The 22,267-nt window shown below is 31.6% G+C and overlaps 1 protein-coding gene across 6 annotated transcripts in view; it reads left to right on the top strand.

Moving 5' to 3' along the window:
- LOC145296054 (uncharacterized) overlaps nucleotides 1-22,267 on the top strand; it is a 945,555-nt gene that overhangs the window by 130,470 nt on the left and 792,818 nt on the right. For 5 of the 6 annotated variants that reach the window (XM_080142118.1, XM_080142120.1, XM_080142114.1 and 2 more), the window contains exon 2: nucleotides 11,901-11,945. The exons of the other annotated variant lie outside the window; for it this stretch is intronic. The gene's annotated coding sequence lies outside the window, so the exon portion shown is untranslated. The remainder of the gene's footprint in view (nucleotides 1-11,900; nucleotides 11,946-22,267) is intronic. 6 annotated transcript variants of the gene reach the window in all.

The following is a 22,267-nucleotide window of genomic DNA, read 5'->3' as shown; positions in this document are numbered from 1 at the left end:
CAGTTTAACGTTTGATATCAATTCATATTTTTCAATAAATAATTTTTCAGTTTAACGTTTGATATCAATTCATATTTTTCAATAAATAATTTTTCAGTTTAACGTTAGATATCAATTCATATTTTTCAATAAATAATTTTTCAGTTTAACATTTTGTTGAACATTTTTCTGCTGAGGTAGAAATCATTTTCCAAGAAAATACCTTACTTTTAAAAATTATATTCATCAAAAACATTTACAACAACAAAAACAATAACATTATATTTATCTATATATATAAACGGCAAAAGCGACACGGGCGTTTTTATATGTTCAGCAAAGACTTGGGGGGGGCGCTCGGGAGGTTACTATGTTTTAGAACTTTTTATTTACTCCCTAGATTATAATATCTCCAATTTACAAAAGGAGGTCGTCTCTATTTTTTATTTGAGCAACTTTTACAAAATTTGCCCTATTTCTTCCTTTCGTGTGTTTGTTTGGCTTTTTCGTGATGTAAAGGTGTCGGCAACCTTTCGTGCCAGGATGTCTTAAAAGCAATTAGTTTTGATCAATGTGGGGAAAACCTTTCATATCAGACGATTGCTATTCATTTGAGAGTTCCCCTTTTTTGGAGGAGCTTGGTTTCCCCAACATGGTGGGGAAACAAATCGGCAGAAAGCTAAACTGGCTTTCAGCCAACGTACATTTCTGCACCTGTGTGAACTCATTCACTTAGCAAGTCAACTTTTGATTGACATCATTAAATTTGAACGCTGTTCACTTCCTATATCTCCTTATTAGTGTAGCGGTAAGATGTCACGTTTTCTTTCAGTTTCTTTTCCGCCTTTGCGTCTTGGGTTTGTCACGAGTTCGAGCCTGCCTATCTACTAAAACTTTTTTTTTTTTTTTTTGCTCAACACACACCTCCAAACACCCAGGCAACGCCGGCCACCCCCCGCTAGTCAATTAATAAAACATGCCAAGAATCACATAAAACGTATCACATAATGTAATATTTACAAAAAAGTTTTTTTTAAGTTTTAATAATTCATAGTAGTGCCATCGTTCGCTTGCAGTGATAATAATTACACCCCCCACCCCCACCCCGCACTAAGGTGATGGTTGGATTTTAAGGGGAAAAGCCACCACTAATTTTTTGCTAATTAGATTGGATATATGGCCTGTTTTTTGTCAGTTTATTTTCTTTTATTTTTTTCCCCCCAAAAAAAATGCCAACAATGTTGGACATTTTGGAAAGAAAATTGACATTATGGGACAATATTCCACTTGTTATTATTATTATTTCTAACAATGCAAGTATAATGCTCCAAATCGACTTTATTCAAAGTGTGCATAATAGCTGTTTTTACTTTGAAATTTGTGCCAAATATATATATATATATATATATATATATATATATATATATATATATATATATATATACATATATATATATATATATATATATATTTATATTCAATTGAAATTCATAATTTCCGCATTAATTGGGAGTGTAATTTTCAAATAAAAATCTATTTGTACACAAATATTTAATTTCAGTAGAAAAAATTCGGGTGACTTTTTCCAATTTGAGCACTGAAGAATCAGTTTTGAGCAAACTTTTGAATTGCTGATGACCATCAGTATGAAGTTCAATAGTCATTCTTTTGGTTTTCATGAATTCGCAGTTTTGATCGATGACGTTTTTGGTGATTTTCAAACATTTCTAAAATAATCTTCAAATATTTCTACCTAAATCGTGTAATTTTTCATTTTCTATAATATTTTTTGCAGAGTTTTCATTTTAAAATATTTATTAAAGAAAAATGATGATAAAAAATATTTTAAAAAAAATAAATTTAGAAAAAGGAAAAATATGTTGATTGAAACTTTTATGTACCTGATTAAGGAAATTGTGGCAATTTCAAAAAAAAAATCTTTTTAATTAAAATTTGTAAGAAACAAGATTGGAAAATTAGTGAAGACTGAAGCATAAATAAAGCAAAGTAGAAAGCACATAAAATTTAATACATGATTACATTTTACATTTTTAATTCATTCATAAAATTTACTTATTTTAATATTGCATAAATATTTTTAATTCATTCTTAAAATTTACTTATTTTAATATTGCATATTTTTCTTACTATGGGCAGCCTTTCCCCTTTTGACTTTTACAATCATACTAAATAAACATCTTGTAACAGGTAAAGATTTTGACTTGTACAATCATACTAAATAAACATCTTGTAACAGGTAAAGATTTTGACTTGTACAATCATACTAAATAAACATCTTGTAACAGGTAAAGACGGTTCTGGAATTCCAAAGGGGCATGTCCTGGTCATGAAAGCATCAAATATCACCCGATGAAGACTCCTAAGTGTTCACCGGTACGTAAGTGTAGTTCTAAGTGGTTCTGATTTTTTGAAACACTCAATAAAGTTCAGTAGCATGGCCTTGATCATGTATACGATGACGGGGTTTGATGCAAGATTCTTGTTATTCCTCGTTTCACCAGGGGTCCACAAGTAAAAGGATGAAATTAAAAAAAATTTTAAAGTAGGGAAAAAAAAGAAACAACTCGCTCTCCAGAAAAATAGAAGTGCCATTGGCTACATTCTGCATCTGGCATCAGGTTTGCTGCCCTTTTTATGCTTGCTGTCTCCTGAACAAAATTAATTCAAATAGACGTTCGTTTCGTAGTTAAGTCATGAATTCCATAGACAATGAATAAAATAAAATTCCAGTCATTAGTTCCTGTTTTTATAAGAAATAATTAGTAATTAAGCTCCTGACTGCTATATTTTGCTATATACAGTGGAATTAAATAAAAAAAATATATGAATTTTCTTTTTTCTTTAATAACGCAGATATTTACAGCCGTGTGAACAGTTCGCTCAGAAAAAAAAAAAAAACATTTGCTTCACATAATTATCTCCTTTTACCTTTTCTTCTCCTCTCTCGGTCAGTGAGAGAGGTGGGGTGTAACGTGGGTGGAAGGGCTAGTTCAGACTAAACTCAACTGTAAAAACTCACTCCGACATTCCTCCTTATAGGAAGGTAACAAGGAAAGGTTGGTGAGGACTGAGGTCTCCTCCAGTCAATCAACCTTCGCATTACAAAAATTGAATTTGTCCTGATTGGCCAATTTGGTATAATCACTAGTGCATATTAATTCAGTAATTTTCCATCAAAAGTTTCTCACTGAGAAACCTTAGAATTGACTTCGGATCAAACTGATTTTAAAGTTTAGACAAAACAATTGAGAATACTACCATACTCCATTCAATGGGTTCCTTCACAATACAATATTATTATTAAATACTAGCCTGGGTGACCAGTGTTGCCCGGGTGTTTGGAGGTGTGTGTTGAGCAAAAAAAAATAGGCAAGAAGGCTTGAATCTGTGCCACAAAGGCGGAAAAGAAAGTGAAAGAAAATTTGACGTCTCAGCCGTTGTCTCCATGATGCGACCAGAAATCAAAAGCGTTGAAATTAACCAAAGTCAATCCAATGATGACAATGATTTGCTAAAATGTCGGCAAAAAAATCGACTCCTTATACAAAACGGCCGAGTTTAGGGTGAAGGAATTAATGTTTTGGGCCAATTTTTGGATATTTGTTGTCCGAGACGGCAAGCTTAAATAATACTGATTGTGTCAGGATCCGTTGCTTCTGTCGAAAGTTTTTGCAAGACATACATACATACATACATACATTTAAACAGACAGGTGAGATTCATATTATAGATTATCAGTCCCCAAATCAGTTCAGCTGAAGTAATTTTTTCTTATTTTGGTTTGAGTCACCAACAAAACAAATGGAATCAGAAAGGCAATCGGAAATTGCCCAAGATTGCTCACATAATAAAAGCTCTAATTCAGCTCTATTTTAATCATTATTGATGCAAATTTCAACCATTACAGGTGTTTGGCTTACAATTTAATCAAAAACTAAATGAATTTGTTAAATATATTCTATCTATTTACCAAATACCAGTACTTTTTCCGTCAAATAACAGCAATTAATAAAAAATATTATTTAACAAATAACAGCCTCACAGTAAATATTATTAATTAAAATAAGTAAAAAAAAAATCTGTTACCTAAACATGTAAATAAAGAATTGAAATGGTTTTATTATAAATTAAGTATTAATCATCATCATCATCATCATCATCAGTCTATCTTTAACGTTGCTATCTTTTATGTGCACATAAAAATTTTATAACCCAAAATTGTAAAAAGACGTTTTTCTAAAAGATCGATAGTTAGATCAAAATATATAAAATATCTCAAATGAATCAGAAGAACATGAAGAATGTTATTATCACTATTCCAAAAGTATTCATTAAATATTTAGTGAGCAAATTTAAAATTTGTTTTTTTTTTTATATATAGTATACCTGAAGCTTTATTATGGAATAATAGTCATCACACGTGAACTTGGCTTCGACACAATATTTTGTTCAGTTTCTCAGTTCGTTGCTCAACTAATAAAGAATTGTACCTGGCAAATTATCTCTGCACTCCCGAAGATAGCAAAATTTTAAGAATTTATCCATGTATTGGTTCACCTAAAAAAAAAAATCATAAAACTAAACTTAGCAAATAATGAAAAAAAAGATTACATTTTAAGTTTTCTGATTGTTTGGAGAGTGTTTCAACAGTTTATTATTTTTGATGGAATTTGGAAACAGTTGATATCCTAAACCGTGAGAATTGGAGAGAATAATCTTGCAAAAAAAAAAAACAATGTTTTTTAAATAACGTCTGATTGTTTGACAAGGGAAAAGTGCTGTAAGATAAATAGAAGAAGAAAGAAAATCTATGCTCTTTACTATATTCTTGTGCGTCTTTTCATTAATATGTTATGAAAGCAATTTGATTTTGTTTTTGTTTTTAACTTAAAATTTTGCTCTTGATAAAAGCGTTATTTCATGACTTTTTGATCTATTTCAAAGTGATATGTTTAGTAGGTTGCTTTTTGCTGATTCATGCTTTCAACTTATTGGCTGTAATTAAATGAAGATAGTGTTAACAAGTTTATTTACATCTTATATCTGATTGCTATTCCTACAGCCTACTTCCAATAATTGAATCAATTTTATACTTTCTCTTATCACATAACATGGCTGACACCAGAAATGACTTTGCTATCAGCTCTTTCATTTCACTGTTATTTCTTTTTTTTTTTTTTACATAGACGTCACCACTTATCAAGGCCGATAGGCCACTCAAGGATAAGGGTTAAAGAGTGTAGAGTAGTCAAAATATAGTAATCGATAGTAATGGAAGTTCGGTAAATTTGTTAACTTAAGTGGAACGGCTCATCAGAAACTTGTTCACGTTGGACTTGAAGACAACCATATTATAGACAGCTGGAAAGCAGGAAAACGGAAGACAATTCCACAGACGTGCAGTTCTAAGAAAGAAGCTTTGATCATGGAATCTATGTTTAGGTTTAGGCACAGATAAAGAGTGTGGAAAATTATTGATAATGTTTTCAGCTAGTCTAGTGTTTCTTGTGAAAGTTTGGCGAGGGGGAACCATAGATTGAAGCTCAGTTGAACACTTTCCATGAAAATAACGATAAAGCAGAGACACACTCGCAACATCTCTTCTGTGAGATAGAGGTTGCAGCGAAGAGAAAAGGACATCTCCCACCAGGCCACAAAGTCTATTTTGAACCCTATCAAGGCAGAACAAGTCTTTTCTAGCAGCTCCTGCCCATATGTGGCAACAGTATTCCATCCTTGGACGTACCTGGCTCTTATATAGATAGAGAATTGCATCAGTAGTGAAATATCTACTGGATCGATAGAAGGATCTGACCATTTTTCCAGCGGCCTTGGCAACAGATTTGATGTACGTATTCCATTTAAGATCAGGAGTAAAGGTCAAGCCTGTCAAAACTTGAGGCCTCCCCAAGACGAGAGCCATTCATTTTAATTGATGCCAGATGGGGATCAGAACATTGATGATGTAAAGATAGAAGCTTGGTTTTAGATGCATTAAAAGTAACCATCCACTCCTTTCCCCATTGTACAACGTGATCAAGATCAGGAGAGAGAATCAGAGAGAACTTGGTCGTTTGCTGTCTTAGATGTGCTACCATAGATGGTAGTGTCATCAGCAAAAATGTCTACGAATGATGTAAGGATGTGATTTGAAAGATCATTAATGTAGATCAGGAAAAGAGTTGGGCCCAGGATGGAACCCTGAGGGACTCCAGCATTTATACTGTAAGCTTCTGATTTTTGCCCATCAACTACTACTCTTATGAACCTATCAGAGAGAAATGATTTAATAATTGAGAAGACATTTCCAGCAATACCATAGCTGGAGATCTTGTGAAGTAAACCTTTATGCCATACCCTATCAAAGGCCTTTGATATGTCAAGAGCAATTGCCCTAGAAAGGTTGCCTCTGTCGAGAGATTCGCTAATCCTATGAGATATAACTGTAAGCACATCTGCTGTAGATCTAGCAGAACGGAAACCATGTTGTGTGTCACTAAGAAGGTTATTTTTGCTGAGATGGTTGATTACTTCTCTATTTAACACAGATTCCAGCAACTTACTCATGACGCACAGGAGACTTATTGGCCTGTACTGAGAGGGGGATGAACGATCACCTGAATTCTTAAATACAGGGTATACTGATGAGATTTTCCAGGGTGATGGGAAGCAATTCTCCTTAAGACAACGTTTAAACAGTTTTGTAAGTATGGGTGCTAGTTCTGGTTGAAGTTTTTTGAGTACTATAATTGGAATATCGTCAGGGCCGATTGCTTTACTGAAATCAAGGTTTTTGATTAGCTTGGCAACATCACATACAGATATTTGTATATCACATAGTGTGTTTTCTGATACAGGAGGAAATATTGGGGGTTGGCGGCCTTGGTCGCAAAGGGTAGAATTGGCTGCAAAGTTCTTGGCAAAGAGTTTGGCTTTGTCTGATGCTGACGAGATTAACTCAGGTCCATTGATGATAGTTGGGATGGAGCACACGCTCCTATTCAAGATTCTGTTTGCAATTTGCCAAAACTGGTGGGAACCAAGCCGCTGCTCAGCTACTTTGGACTTGACGGACTGAGCATACAACTCTCTTGCGTTCTTTATTACTTTCTTACAATGGTTGCTGGCAGTCCTGAAAGCGGCTTTAGTTTCCATACATCTATTACGTTGGAAGCAGTGGAAAAAGTGATTTCTGTGCGCAATAGCAGCAGCACATTCTGGAGAAAACCATGGCTGGCTGTTAGGTTTTTGCTGGAACTTTTTCGAGGGTATGAAATTGTCTATACCTACAATTAACCATTCTGTCAGGTCTGATACTATAGACGACACATCCTTTTTAAACATGGAACGCAGAGGAAGATCCGATATAAATGTACGGAAACTATCCCAGTCAGCCATAGTGTATCAGTATACTGTACGATGGAGAGGTACATCTGAGGACTTATTACATTTCATTTTTATCTTGATTGATACAACTGAGTGGTCGGAAGATCCAAGAGGGGACAGAACGGAAACTGAACATAGTTCAGGGCAAGTTGTAAGAAAAAGGTCTAGGAGACTTGCATACTGGCCGTCATTGTCGGGCACACGGGTGGGTTCGTGAACAATCTGAGTGAGGTCATAAGCAATGGAGAAATCATGACAGAATCTCCCCTCATCATCGGTCTCGTTTAAGTGGGTTAACCATTCCACATTGTGAACATTGAAGTCTCCACATACGTGAATGTTAGCTGAAGGATATGCTGATAGAACTTGGTCAATTTTCTCAGATATGCTTTTAAAGATAGTAACTCCGCTCTTATGGGGGCGATAGAGAGTAAATATAAATGCCGTAGTGTGAGCTAGTGCTACTCAGAAGCACATATAGGGTAAGTTAGGATCTTCTCTGGAGATGTCCCTACCACATGGAAAGCCATCTTTTATATAGGCACATATTTCATGCCCATGGCGATCTTGGGGGTCAGATTTGGAAGTTAGGTTAGAGTAGCCTTTAATTACGAACTCATTTAGGGAAATAGTCTGTCCAATTCCAGTTTCGTTTAAAAATAAAAGGTCTGGTTTAGTCTCCTGTAATTGGGCTTCAACCTCTGGAAGGTTAGAACGTAGACCCCCTGATGTTGGAGAAGAAGACATGGTAGTGGGGGTCTACGTTGGAAGTTTCAGATCCGGGTTTAATCGTGTATTTTTTATTGAAACTTGTCATGATGAAATTTTGGAAGTTGTGCACTAGGTCGTCAGATTTGCTTAGAGCAGGACAGAGAGGGGAAACAAAGAGAGAAAAGTAACGAAGAATTTTTTTTTTTTTTTTTTTGTAGCACATAAGATAAAGCCGTAACAATTACCCACTAGTATGGCATCGAGAGGCCCCACCAGAGACTACTGTATGGTCCAGAATCCATTCACCAAATGGCAATACAGCAGCCCCAGTACTTTGCGCCTGCTGATAGGACAGCCTCCTTTGTGGTTAATCCAAGGTTCGGGTCCCTGACTATCAGGCGGATAACGTCAGCCCAGATAAAACGTTTACCTCCAGCACCCTTACTAGTGACATGGCTACAAGGATAGACATAGAACAGAAAATTTCCGCCATCTCTGCCGGCTGTTCACGCAAAATACTGCCAACCTAGAATACAACTTTTTCTTGTCCCTTTGTCAGAAAAATCACTCATTAAAAAAATGAGGACTGAGTGACAAATAAAGAGAAGCGAGAGTAACGGGAGCTGCCGACAACGCTTCCACAAAACGTTCTCTACTCTCCATTAAAAAAAAAATATATCTTTTAAGTATTGTACTTCATAAAAGTCCTACTGGCGTGTTTTTTAAAGGGAACGTATGGTGATAGATTCACCTCTCACGAATTAACAATGAATACAATTTCCTAATCTGTTCATGCAATCAACATGGTAGATTTAATAAACATTTATGACAAGAAAACGCTATAGAGAAATAACAGAGTAATGATGATTAGACTATTAGATCATTATGTAACTTAGACCACATCCAGAACATTAGGTGAGACACTCTACTTGAAAAATTGGATATCCCAAAACTTGATGTCCTAATAAGGGCAAACCGTCTTCATTTGTTTAGGCAAGAAGCAAGTGCAAAGACCTAAGACTGAATGGCAAAAAGAAAGCCGGGCTCTCTAAGAAGACATGAAAAAAAACTATCAGACAAGACTGTAAACAGTGGCAAATGGACACAGTCAATCTTCACAATCACTTGAGACTTATCATAAAGATAGCCAGATAGCATCAAACGTAGATGATAACCCTGGTCCAATATAATATTCTTTCAATAAAGCAAGCAAGAAAAAGAAAGCTGACTGACTATTTAAAATCATTTCAGTGTTGTTTAAAAACTACCAGTAAGAATGGAAAAGAAAGGTACTTCCCTCCCTCCCCTCTGCATTCTACTGGTTCCTGGATACCATAAGGGAATGAATATTACAGTAAATTATTTTTATCACAATTAGTTCGTAGTCGTTGAATTCTATGATGTAAGGTTTGTAAGTGTATCTTATGTAGTTTTTGACTTTTAGATATATACACAAGTTCCTGCAATATAATATGTTCTTTGTGTTGATTCTACCAATATAATCTTTCTGTTAAGAAAACTTTTTTGATGTTTTTTTCCATTGAGATTAAATTAATGAATTTCTGTAATGTCTGCAGATGTTTATTGCATCAGTTTGCAATTAAAAACAAATTCGAAACAGCTGACGAATATTTAATTTATTCTTCTCATTTATTCTTTTAAATTAATTTTCCGTTTGCAAGACAAAAATTAAAAAAAAACAACATATTTAACCTGCTGATTCAAATTACTCAGAAATGTTCAATCTTAACAATTTGTATTTTAAATAATTTTTCAAACTAGAATCTATATCTAAATGTGAGTTCATCAGCTTTTGTTTCTTATATACTTCAAAAACATAAAATAATGTTATATATACTTTACTTCTGGGATTGAGTTATGTTTGAAAAATATTTTAATTGTTCTAAATAGCAAGAATTTATAATTAATTGGACAAGTCATCTACCTCCCTTTATCCCTTAGCTATCTGTTTTTCTCTTGCCTTCTCTCACTCTCTCTTGATTCGACTACTCTCTTATATTTCTTAATATCTCTGCGAGGATTTAGAGAAAGAGTGACCCTCTTTTCACAGCATGGCCATCTAATTTACATATGTGTTTGCACACTATGGCAAAATAAGTTTCTTCACTTATATGTAAAAATAAAAACCATCAAAATTGATGTCAAACCTCCGGTCCACAGATTTATGGCACTTGTCGCTTGTCCCAGGACTGGCTCCTCATAACTATCTTGGCTGTTGTAGACCATCGTGCGTGGTCTGTGTTCATCCAGGATGCTGTGTGGGAGGAGCCTGTTCAACCCATGAATGTCATCAAGTCAAGTATGTAAGAATAAGCAATACTGATATTTCTATATAATGATAATAATATGAAAGTAAAGAGATGTATTATTTTTAGTTATACAAGAAGAATATCTTAAGTGATATGTCTGTTTGTGAATTTTCCAAAGATCAGAGTAGAAGAAATATTGGTAGAGGTTGTGACCCAACGGATCGCAGTTATCTTTTAAGTATATATAAATATTTTGTCGGAAGAATTTTTTGTAATGTAAGAAATTGAAAAGTTGCAGTTTCTCTGCTGGTTATGCAGGTCCTTCAGATACCTGGCGTATTAAAGAGTTAAACATGATATTACTAAAAACAATAAACACTTGAAAACTATTGGGTAGAATTGCATTAAATTTAGCATGAATAACCCTTTGTCATTTTGAAATCGAGTATTTTCTCAGAGGTTTCAAGAAGCATCATTAAATGCAGTTACTTTTTCAAGATGGATACTTACAACAACAGCAACATAGGAAAGTAGCTTATTAGCTACTCTCCTATGTTGATGTTGTTGTGAAGGTAATTATTTTAAAAAATGGCTTAGCAGTTGCATATGAAGTCGAAAGTTTAGCCATGAACAGATAAAGAATGTCTGTTGCACGTGTGCAGAAACCATGTTGTTAGTCTCAATCCATGGATTTGTGGTTATGTCTTTGCCACATGTAGAGGCAGTGACAACAACCATGAAAGGCCTTACTAGGAACACAAGTTTCAAACACTACCACGTTGCTCCTGTTTCTTAGATGGTGAGGATGGGTTAAATTGGGGAGAGGGGTGCTGTTATTGTCTTGTTGATCATAATTGAAAATGTCATCATTGTAAAATAATTCCGAGTGGGATACAATTTTTTTTTGACAGAAATTGAATAGAAATACATTGTTTTGTTAAGAATCTAGGCGAAGTTTCCATTAACTTTATAGGCCATGAGATGACAATGTATGTGAAATAGAAAATGAACATTTTTTCCTGAAAGTCCTTAATTTTCTCCCAATTTATTTGATTCGGTTTTGTTTGCTTTACAGCATATCCCTCTCCCTTTTAACTTAATATTTATTACAAACGGTTTATTGAAGATAAATGGTTATTTTACACTGTGGGGCAATGTATGTTTGTCTTTTTCAGTTGTATTAAAGCATAAACGAATGCAGTTGATCCAATTAGATTTGAATTTGTTTTTCCAATTCCATCGTCTGTATTTGGCACCCAAATTTATTCTGAATAAAAATAATCAATTCTAAATTGAATGCTTACACAATTAAAGACATAAAAAAAACTCTGCTATTTATTTCACCTGTTACTGTTGACAGCTGGTCATAAAATAATTACCTGTACTCAAATAGCAAATTGCCTTCTTTAACAACGATCAATCAGAAATGATAGATTCATTCATGTATGGATCAACACTGTAGCATTAATTTGTTCAATTCTACATCATTTTTTTATTAAAAAATTTTACTATGAATATTTTCTTCTTTTTCAGGTAAATTATATAATATTTTGATGATGAAAATTCTGAATACTTTCTGTAAGTATAACTTTTAAGGTTTAAATAGATAAAAGAAAATTTTTTACAGGGGGTCAGCTTTTAGTAGGAAATGCCACCTCAGAGGTAGCGAGAGCTATTTTTACATTAGTTAAGTCAGTTTTTTCTCATTTTTTTTTTTCAGCTAACTCTATCAGAAATCAGAGTTACGGTTTTAATCAAACCCTCTCCTCACTTAGTGAGTTAGGAATCAGCAATTTTTGTAGTATTTATGGTTCAAAATCAGGGATTATTTTTTAGCTGACCTTGTATAAGTCAGCAGAGGTTTTAAATTCTATTTTGGATTATTTTTTAAAATAATCCAACATAAAATTTAAAACTTATGCTGCCTTATCCAAGAATGAGATTCATTAGAAATTGTTTGAAAGTAAGTTTAAGGCTTCTTACTCACATTGTGTTGGGGTGGATTGAGGGCCTTTAGATTCTTGGGGTGGGCGTGGAGGATCAAGCTCCTTGGTAGCAAAGTTTCTTTGTTTGTTTTTTCCAAGTTTTAAGAAAAAATTTTATTACTTTTAAAAGTCATTTTGTCATTGTGAATTAAAAATTACAAAATAAAAACTCAAAAAGAAAAATAAAGTAAAATAATTTTAAACATTAAAATTTTGTAAAATGTAGTTCAGTAAAAATGGTGAATTTTCAAAGTATGATACTTTTTACTCCCTGTCATCCTACCTTCTTTGAAAAATGTTCGTTTTGCATTTTTATTTTTATAAGTATTATCAGCAACCGACACATGATCACTTAATTACTTTTAACAAAAGGAAAAATCAACAACTCTATATACAATATGAAATCAATATATTTATATAAATTGTTTATTTAAAAAAACCGTGTTTTTCTTTTCTCCTTTAACATTCCTTTTCTTATAAATTAGGTAGTATAGACTTTTATAATTCACATGAAGATTTGCTCCTATAATTTAATTCACAAGAATGTTTTTTCATTGCTACAGCATTTGTTTCTTTGTGTAATATCCCTTGCTTAAAACGTTGAGATTTGTAAAGATAAATTATATGTAATTAAAACAAATTTTTAACATGTTGTTTGTTATTGATTAATAGAATTGGACTTCCTATCTGAACATGTCATCTTCATCATCATGAGCATCAGCAGCATTAATGTTTTTAGTATCTACTTGACCAGGCATCTTAAACATGTTACATATTGGCCACATGTGGCCCTTTGCAAGCATACTTTCAGTTCACATAAAAGATGTATCTGATCAATTAATGTCGAAAATTGCAATTTTTATAATTTATTCTGGATTAACATGCATCGTCCACATCCTTTATTTATGACTTTTTTTCGATATTAATCGTATTTTAATGATTTTAACATTTATTGCAATTGCATCATTTAAAATCTTATTTGTTTTTGTTAAACTATTTTGTTGCTTTGCATTTGTAAATGATGTAGATCATATGGGCACACATTGTATGCTTTTTTACTTTGAGTAACCAGAAAAATTTGCATTAATTTTTATTAGAAACAATTTCAATTAGTTATGTGCAGCCCTCGCAACAACACAAATGAATCCACAGTTCCCAGAGTTTGACATGTTTATATTAGACATGCTTGTATTAGACTGTTGGATTAGTATTTGTTATGAATAGTTGTGAAGACTTGTAATTTCAAAATATATTTATTTAGTATATTTTTCTGTTCATATCAAATCAATAATATGAAATTTATCAGAATTAATTTAATTGACACATTTGGAATGAATATTCTGAGGTAATGATGGATCTGTTAAAATTAATTTGTTTAGTTATTTATTTGGAAAATAAATATTTTAAAGAGGATGACAGCATTAATCTCTCTCTCTCTCTCTCTTTCTCTTTCTCCTTCTCTCTTTCTCCTTCTCACTCTTTCTTCTCCTCTCTTTTTTTCCTTCTCTCTCCTTTTTCCTTCTCTCTTTTAATTATTTGCATTCTCCTCTTATCATTCACCCTCTACTTAAATCATTCAACTTTCACACAATGTTCAAATAACAAATAAGCAATAGGAGTCTGAACGGTTCGTCTAACACACGACTCGTGTCCTCAACAATTTTTAAACTGTGAATATAGTTTGAGTTATGTCCAATATTAACAAGAATCAATTGATCCTAGCATGTAAGTGATTTATTTCTCATCATTATCGAAGCTGAAGGGAACTTTAATGAATAAAAAACAATATATTTATTCTTATTTTCAAAAACGTTTTTCAACAAAAAGATATTATTTGTAAGAGGAATTTTAGTGTATGTATAAATCTGCCCTCATACGCATATTTTTTATTATTGATAGTAGCAGCATGGGAATGCTGCCATTGAATTCAAATATACCTGTGATATTTGTGTACTGTTGCACACAAATGCCTACATTAAGTTGCCCTTTTGACAATATGCATTTTTATTCATATTTTTTATAATTTTTTATGGACATAAGTTATCCTTGCTAAGTGTGTGTGAGTTTGTTCTCTATGTACTCTGAAATGCCTGTGCCAGTTTTTCAACTTTGTGTCTGGGAGTGTTCTTAGATATGTTTTGCATGCAATGTCTCCAATAAGTATAAAAAATTATTAATTTAAAAAAATTAGATTAAAGAAGAAACAGTCTGATTTTTACCAAACCGCCTAACATCAAAAGTTCATTTGCAAAGTTTTATCTCTGTACAAGCAAAAGGGCTCACCATATAAAATCAACAGTATGTTCCTTTATAAGATAAGAGTGTGTTCAAAATGATTGTTTCTTTTTAGAACACAATTGAACTATAATACTTGACTTTTGCATTTGAAGCTTTAATTAAACCATTATATAAAAATAATTTTATAAAATCAACAGTATGTTCTTTTATAAGATAAGAGTGTGTTCAAAATGATTGTTTCTTTTTGGAACACAAGTGAACTATAATACTTGACTTTTGCATTTGAAGCTTTAATTAAACCATTATATAAAAATAATTTTATAAAATCGACAGTATGTTCTTTTATAAGATAAGAGTGTGTTCAAAATGATTGTTTCTTTTTAGAACACAATTGAACTATAATACTTGACTTTTGCATTTGAAGCTTTAATTAAACCATTATATAAAAATAATTTTATAAAATCAACAGTATGTTCTTTTATAAGATAAGAGTGTGTTCAAAATGATTGTTTCTTTTTGGAACACAAGTGAACTATAATACTTGACTTTTGCATTTGAAGCTTTAATTAAACCATTATATAAAAATAATTTTATAAAATCGACAGTAGGTTCTTTTATAAGATAAGAGTGTGTTCAAAATGATTGTTTTTTTTTAGAACACAATTGAACTATAATACTTGACTTTTGCATTTGAAGCTTTAATTAAACCATTATATAAAAATAATTTTATAAAATCGACAGTATGTTCTTTTATAAGATAAGAGTGTGTTCAAAATGATTGTTTCTTTTTAGAACACAATTGAACTATAATACTTGACTTTTGCATTTGAAGCTTTAATTAAACCATTATATAAAAATAATTTTATAAAATCAACAGTATGTTCTTTTATAAGATAAGAGTGTGTTCAAAATGATTGTTTCTTTTTGGAACACAAGTGAACTATAATACTTGACTTTTGCATTTGAAGCTTTAATTAAACCATTATATAAAAATAATTTTATAAAATCGACAGTAGGTTCTTTTATAAGATAAGAGTGTGTTCAAAATGATTGTTTCTTTTTAGAACACAATTGAACTATAATACTTGACTTTTGCATTTGAAGCTTTAATTAAACCATTATATAAAAATAATTTTATAAAATCGACAGTATCTTCTTTTATAAGATAAGAGTGTGTTCAAAATGATTGTTTTTTTTTAGAACACAATTGAACTATAATACTTGACTTTTGCATTTGAAGCTTTAATTAAACCATTATATAAAAATAATTTTATAAAATCAACAGTATGTTCTTTTATAAGATAAGAGTGTGTTCAAAATGATTGTTTTTTTTTAGAACACAATTGAACTATAATACTTGACTTTTGCATTTGAAGCTTTAATTAAACCATTATATAAAAATAATTTTATAAAATCAACAGTATGTTCTTTTATAAGATAAGAGTGTGTTCAAAATGATTGTTTCTTTTTGGAACACAATTGAACTATAATACTTGACTTTTGCATTTGAAGCTTTAATTAAACCATTATATAAAAATAATTTTATAAAATCGACAGTAGGTTCTTTTATAAGATAAGAGTGTGTTCAAAATGATTGTTTCTTTTTAGAACACAATTGAACTATAATACTTGACTTTTGCATTTGAAGCTTTAATTAAACCATTATATAAAAATAATTTTATAAAATCGACAGTAGGTTCTTTTATAAGATAAGAGTGTGTTCAAAATGATTGTTTTTTTTTAGAACACAATTGAACTATAATACTTGACTTTTGCATTTGAAGCTTTAATTAAACCATTATATAAAAATAATTTTATAAAATCGACAGTAGGTTCTTTTATAAGATAAGAGTGTGTTCAAAATGATTGTTTCTTTTTAGAACACAATTGAACTATAATACTTGACTTTTGCATTTGAAGCTTTAATTAAACCATTATATAAAAATAATTTTATAAAATCGACAGTAGGTTCTTTTATAAGATAAGAGTGTGTTCAAAATGATTGTTTCTTTTTAGAACACAATTGAACTATAATACTTGACTTTTGCATTTGAAGCTTTAATTAAACCATTATATAAAAATAATTTTATAAAATCGACAGTAGGTTCTCTACAGTGCAATGTAGACTACAATGTATTCAGGATTAAGTCACTGTGAGGAGGCATGTAAAGCTTCCTCTTGGTGGGTCTTCGATTAGAGTAGACAATCTATTCAGGTAATTGGAAAATGAGCAATTTCACCGATTTCGATGACAATTAAAAATATTTGAAGTGTGGAACATTCATAGATCCTCATTCAACCACAGGCAACGTCGAGTTTTCCTACTAGTAAAATATAATCCCGAAGATATATCATCGATTTTCCAAACAGCCTGTGTATATATGTAGATGATTTGCATAACTATTGGATGTGAAAGTTTATAGATGTTTATTTTATTATTTTGTGTTCTCTTAATGTTCATATGAAATGAGTTCTTAGTTTGAAGCTAACAAGTCCAACGTTGTCTGGTTAAACAGGCAATTACTTTCACTTGTAACTTTATCATCGAATATGGCTTCATATAAGCTGATATAATGGTAAAATAAAAATGTCATAAAAATTCCATAGAAATAGATAAGTTATAGTTTTAGATAATGTCTTGCACATTATATAACATTCGTTTATTGCAAGTTAGACCATGATGTTCAGATGTTTCTGCTTGTGATGCATTATTTCAAGAAAGATCTCCAGCTTGAAGCCATCATTTTACAAAAGTTTTCTATTCATTTAATCAACAGCTTCTTTTTTCTTAAATTCTATAAATATTTTCATTTTATTTGTTTATTTTCTTCAAATAAGTTTTTTTTATCACATTAAAATGAAAATATTTTTCCTACTAAATGTATTTAGTTAAAATTAACAGGAATGGATTATCATCACGAAAATGTAATTTCAAACTTAAATGTGACAAATGAAAATGTCGAATTTCTTGAGATGAGGATCATTTAGATCATTTGAATTATTCAGACTGCTGTTCTCATCTTGGTTTTTATTTTCATGTTTCGACTGCTATAATCTCCAATATTCTTCAGGTGCATCTTTTTGAACTTTTGATTCTTCGTCCATTATTCTCTTTAATGAGACAATACATTTGAAAAAATCAAATGGCATTCAAGTATTCTTCAATTCAATAATTTATCTGAAGACAACTGAACTGAATTTCAAATACAATGAAAAATAACGTTTTAGTTTTGCATTGGCAACATTTAGTCTTAGTATATTACAAATTGTTTTCTTATTGTTTCTGGATTCGAGCTTTCTTTTCCTCACTCTGTTTTTGGCACATTTCTCTCTTCAAACCTCAGCCTATCTCCAAGCAAGGCGAACAAAGGCCAAACTTTTCCACCTGCTGTGATCAATTCCCAAAGCGTTCAGATCTCTTTAGCAGACATCTCTGAAATGCAGCTGAGGCGTGCATATGATGTGCTTTCCTAATTCAAGGAAGGTGCTTTCCCAATAAAAGGAGATCCTTTGGGATGCGACCATTATGCATTCTCACATGTCCAAACCAGAAGAGGTGGCTCTTTTTCAGCATGCATATGTAGGGCAGCTGCGCATGTAATTGTGAGGCAAGGGTTGCGCAATCCCAACCACACCTCTTCTGAATCGGCACTGCTTGAGTCCAGTGGCTAGAAGTCCAGGACAACTGGAAACAATGTCGAGATAAGCAGAGAGCACATACAGCATCTGGAAGTCCCAAATGGTCACCCATTTTTAGTACTGACCAGGTTCAACGTTGCTTAACTTCGGTGACCCAGCAGGACCTGGGGTATATATATACTAGCAGAAGTACCCGTCGTTGATTGGGTTCAAAAACAGCCTACAGAAAATGGACTGTGATTGATGAAAGTATGATAGGTTATGAAAAGGAGGGGGTTGTATAGAGATAGGTTTTGATACTTAAAAATTTTACCCTAAGCAAAATATGATGAAAGTAAAGATAATTTTTGCATAAATATATTTTTTTATATCAACTTTGTTTCCATTCGTAGCCAAGAGTGACCAACAAAATGATGTTTCCTTACAAAGAGAAAATGTTATATATATAATAATATAAATATACAAGAAATAAATGTTACTATAGTCAATAAAAGTTACTTTTATGGTAGAAAAGTTCATTGCTTTGTATTTTTAAGTAGTTTGTAAAAATAAAAAATTTTTTATCATGAATCGATTTAAAAAAAATCAAAATGGCAGCGACTTTGAAAGGGAGAGCTCCGTTTTCAATTTGAAGGAGGGGCATCTGAGCATTCTGTGTTAACAATTTAAGAGAGTTCCGTCAGCGTAAGGAATATTTATAAACATATTTTAATGTTTTTCGTTATTTTGTGCTTGAGGAATATTCGATTATGGCATGTGTAGTTTATATAAAAATTCATTTAAGTAGTTATTGCCTCAAATTTCGTTTTAATTTCGGTTTGCTGAAATTATTTCAAGTAAAGAGCATTAAAAACTATTTCAAAACAAAAAAAAAAACATGAACTGAACTTTTATTGACTATGGTAACATTTATTTCTTGTATATTTATTTTTTCGAGTAGTCGTTTGTTGGCTTTTCTGCTAAACACTCTTACTGAATAATATCGACGAAATATCGAAAAGCAAAGAAACAAAAACAGTTTTTAAAAATAATGAAGCTTTACTTACTTTAGTAAAATAATCCGAAACAGCAAAATGGGATATTAAAAAAGTAAACACATAATTACTTTAGTTTTTTAAAGCAAAGAATCGATATAAATATGAATAAGGAAATGGCAACCTTTTCAAGCAAAACGGCTTCGTTTCAGTTTTACAGTATTGAACGGTGTAGTATTGCGCCGTCGGATTCAGGGTTGTACTATTGTAATGTAAAGAACACGCAGAAAGGGTTGTAATCAACTGAATTCCTCCTAGTACACTGGCAAAAAAGCTTAAACAGATATATAAATAAAAATAAAAAGGTTATGTAAATGTTTTTAAAAAGACACGTAATCACGTGAGCAGGATTTTTTCCTTCTTTTGACATGATAACAAGTAACGTTCTTATTTTTTATTATTTATCTATTTATCTATTTTCGAAAGAGTGCCACGTGCAAGTGGAGAAGAAAAAAAACAGAGTTATGCAAAATTTGTGTCGAGAATTGTCTAAAGTTCCGACTTTTTTTTTTGGCTTTCACTTTAATAAGAATGTGAATTTATTAGGTGAATTTATTCGACACAATATGATTCAATTAAAAAAAATAAATAAAAGCTAACGTGAATTAAGATTAAAGTTAAGGTGTTATTGTGGATCCTCACCCCTTTTAAAAAACCTTGTTAAACTTTGTGACATATTTCCATTCTATGGAGGTCAGGCGCGATGGAACACACAACAATTTTATTATACCATATTTCTTCAAACTGAAACATAATTATCAAAGTATACTTACGCAAATAGATATGAAAAATCTTTGTTAAAGTTTGTGCCATATTTCCATGGAGTAAAGGCGCGAACGCAGACCCCACAATTTTATTATACCATCCCTATTTAAGTTGAAACATACTTATCAAAGTATTCTTATGTACATCTATATCAAAAACCCTTGTAAACGTCTTTTTTTTTTCTATTTTTTATTTTCATACTTTGGGGTCCAGGCGCGAACGCAGACCCCACAATTTTAATGAACCACCATTCTGCCAGATCAAACATACCCATTCCTGATCCTCAATACATATTCTATCATTATATGTAATCAGTTTTTTTAAAATAGTCAACCATATAGGAGCCTATTCGTGACCAAACACACACACACACACACACACAGACGTTCAGCTTTATATATATATATATATATATATATATATATATATATATATCTCAGAATGTGAGAGGTTATATAATTATTTCCACAGCCAAACAACGTTGCAGCTCACAAGAACCATGACAGCCAACAAACCAGAAGTTCAAGACTCGAGCTTTTATATATATATTCATATTCATATTTTTAGGCAGCAAGTCATTTTCAAGGCATGTCTGGTTGAATACAACAGAGTTCTCTTTTTCTGACCTTTCTGCTGATTCTCTCAATTTGTTGAGCATTTCACTTGGTCATTGGTGGCAAATTGTTTACTATGTAGCAGAGTGATTCTGTAATGAAAATTTTTCCTTGAATGCTTTTGATCCCTAATCAGGAGTATTTACTGTTAAGGAGTCTTTTTTCAGTTGTTTTATATAAATATTTTACTTTATTTTGATTTTTATCTATTTGTTAAATTTTATTTAAATGTTAACTAAGTTGTCTGTCAGGGATAGAAGGATAAGAAAGGACTGTGATCGAGTCTATTTTTTTTTTTTTTTTTGCTATATATATATATATAGAGAGAGAGAGAGAGAGACAGAGAGAGAGAGAGAGAGAGGGGGAAAGACTAGATTAAAATAGAACCAATTAGGTCATTCATTTAAATGAAGTTTAATTGTTGTTTGAATCAGGAAAAAGTGAATTTGAAAAACCACCTAAATATTAATATAATTTAGACAAAATCCTAAATTAGTCCTTTTCTGCTAACCATTCACCCCCCCCCTCTTCTTTATCTCTACAGCTATGTGTTAAATATATTATTACTGGTGATATTCACTTTGGTTTATAATCAACTACTTCAATCTTTTTATTTCTTACTTCTTCATAAACAGAGTTAGAGATGTAAGCGTGATAGTGATATATACTATCTGAAATAAGAGTGTGTTTGGTGGGGGAGGAATATAGTGAATGATGGTGATAGTAAGAGATGGTTCATTTAATGGCTTGATTTAAATTGTGACAAATTAGAACAATTAAAAGGGGAAGTTTTTTCAAACCTAACTCAAACGAAGGAATATTTTAACATGTATTTTGTATGATTAAAATATGCAAGAAAAATCCTTTGTAAACAAATGTTGATTAACACAACTTTAGTATAATGATAGATAATTCTTTGAAACTTTCTCTGATTGATGTCAAATAATTAGTCGAAAGTGATTTTACACGCAACGTTAGACATTATTTATTTTTGCTTGATTAGTTTAGGATTGAATCCTGTACATACAAATATATAAAGAAATATATAATTAACGTATACACATACTTAACTTTATATAAATAGAGATGTCAATGCTTTTTTTTTTTTTTTTTTAGCTGTAATTAAAACATACTAGAAAAAGCAATGTTTCTGTAAACATTGCTTTGGTTTCGTCTAATCTCCATTAAAATGTCCTGCAGGTAAATTACGTGGCTGTTGGAAGGTTTTGTTTGCTTTTATCAATCTCTCTATCATTAAGAAAGTCGAGAGTTTTTAGGTCGATCATAAATATCAGCTTCAGGCTGAGATGCTTGAAATGTTTGCCTCGTACACCTTCATAATTATCGAAATAATCTGCTGCGTTTTTTCCCTTTCTTTTTTTTTTCTCTTTTTCTTTGTTTCTTTTTTCTTACATATACAACTTATATTTATTTAATGAAACCGTCTGTAATTTTACTATGTAAGTACACCATAAACAGGAAGACCATTTTTTTCACACGTATTTATATATTTATTACACTAACTGTACCTATTCCGCATTGCCCTAGAGTCTTTACTTTGCTTTTTTGTTTGTTTATTTTATTTTTACCAAATAATATATATTGTAAATAAGTTTGGAAAGTTA

This window comes from Euprymna scolopes, chromosome 16 (assembly GCF_053919585.1).
Source record: "Euprymna scolopes isolate OS-2025 chromosome 16, ASM5391958v1, whole genome shotgun sequence".
Lineage (NCBI taxonomy): Eukaryota > Metazoa > Mollusca > Cephalopoda > Sepiida > Sepiolidae > Euprymna > Euprymna scolopes.
Note: the sequence above shows the minus strand (reverse complement) of the source record. Positions and strands in the feature narration are given on the sequence as shown.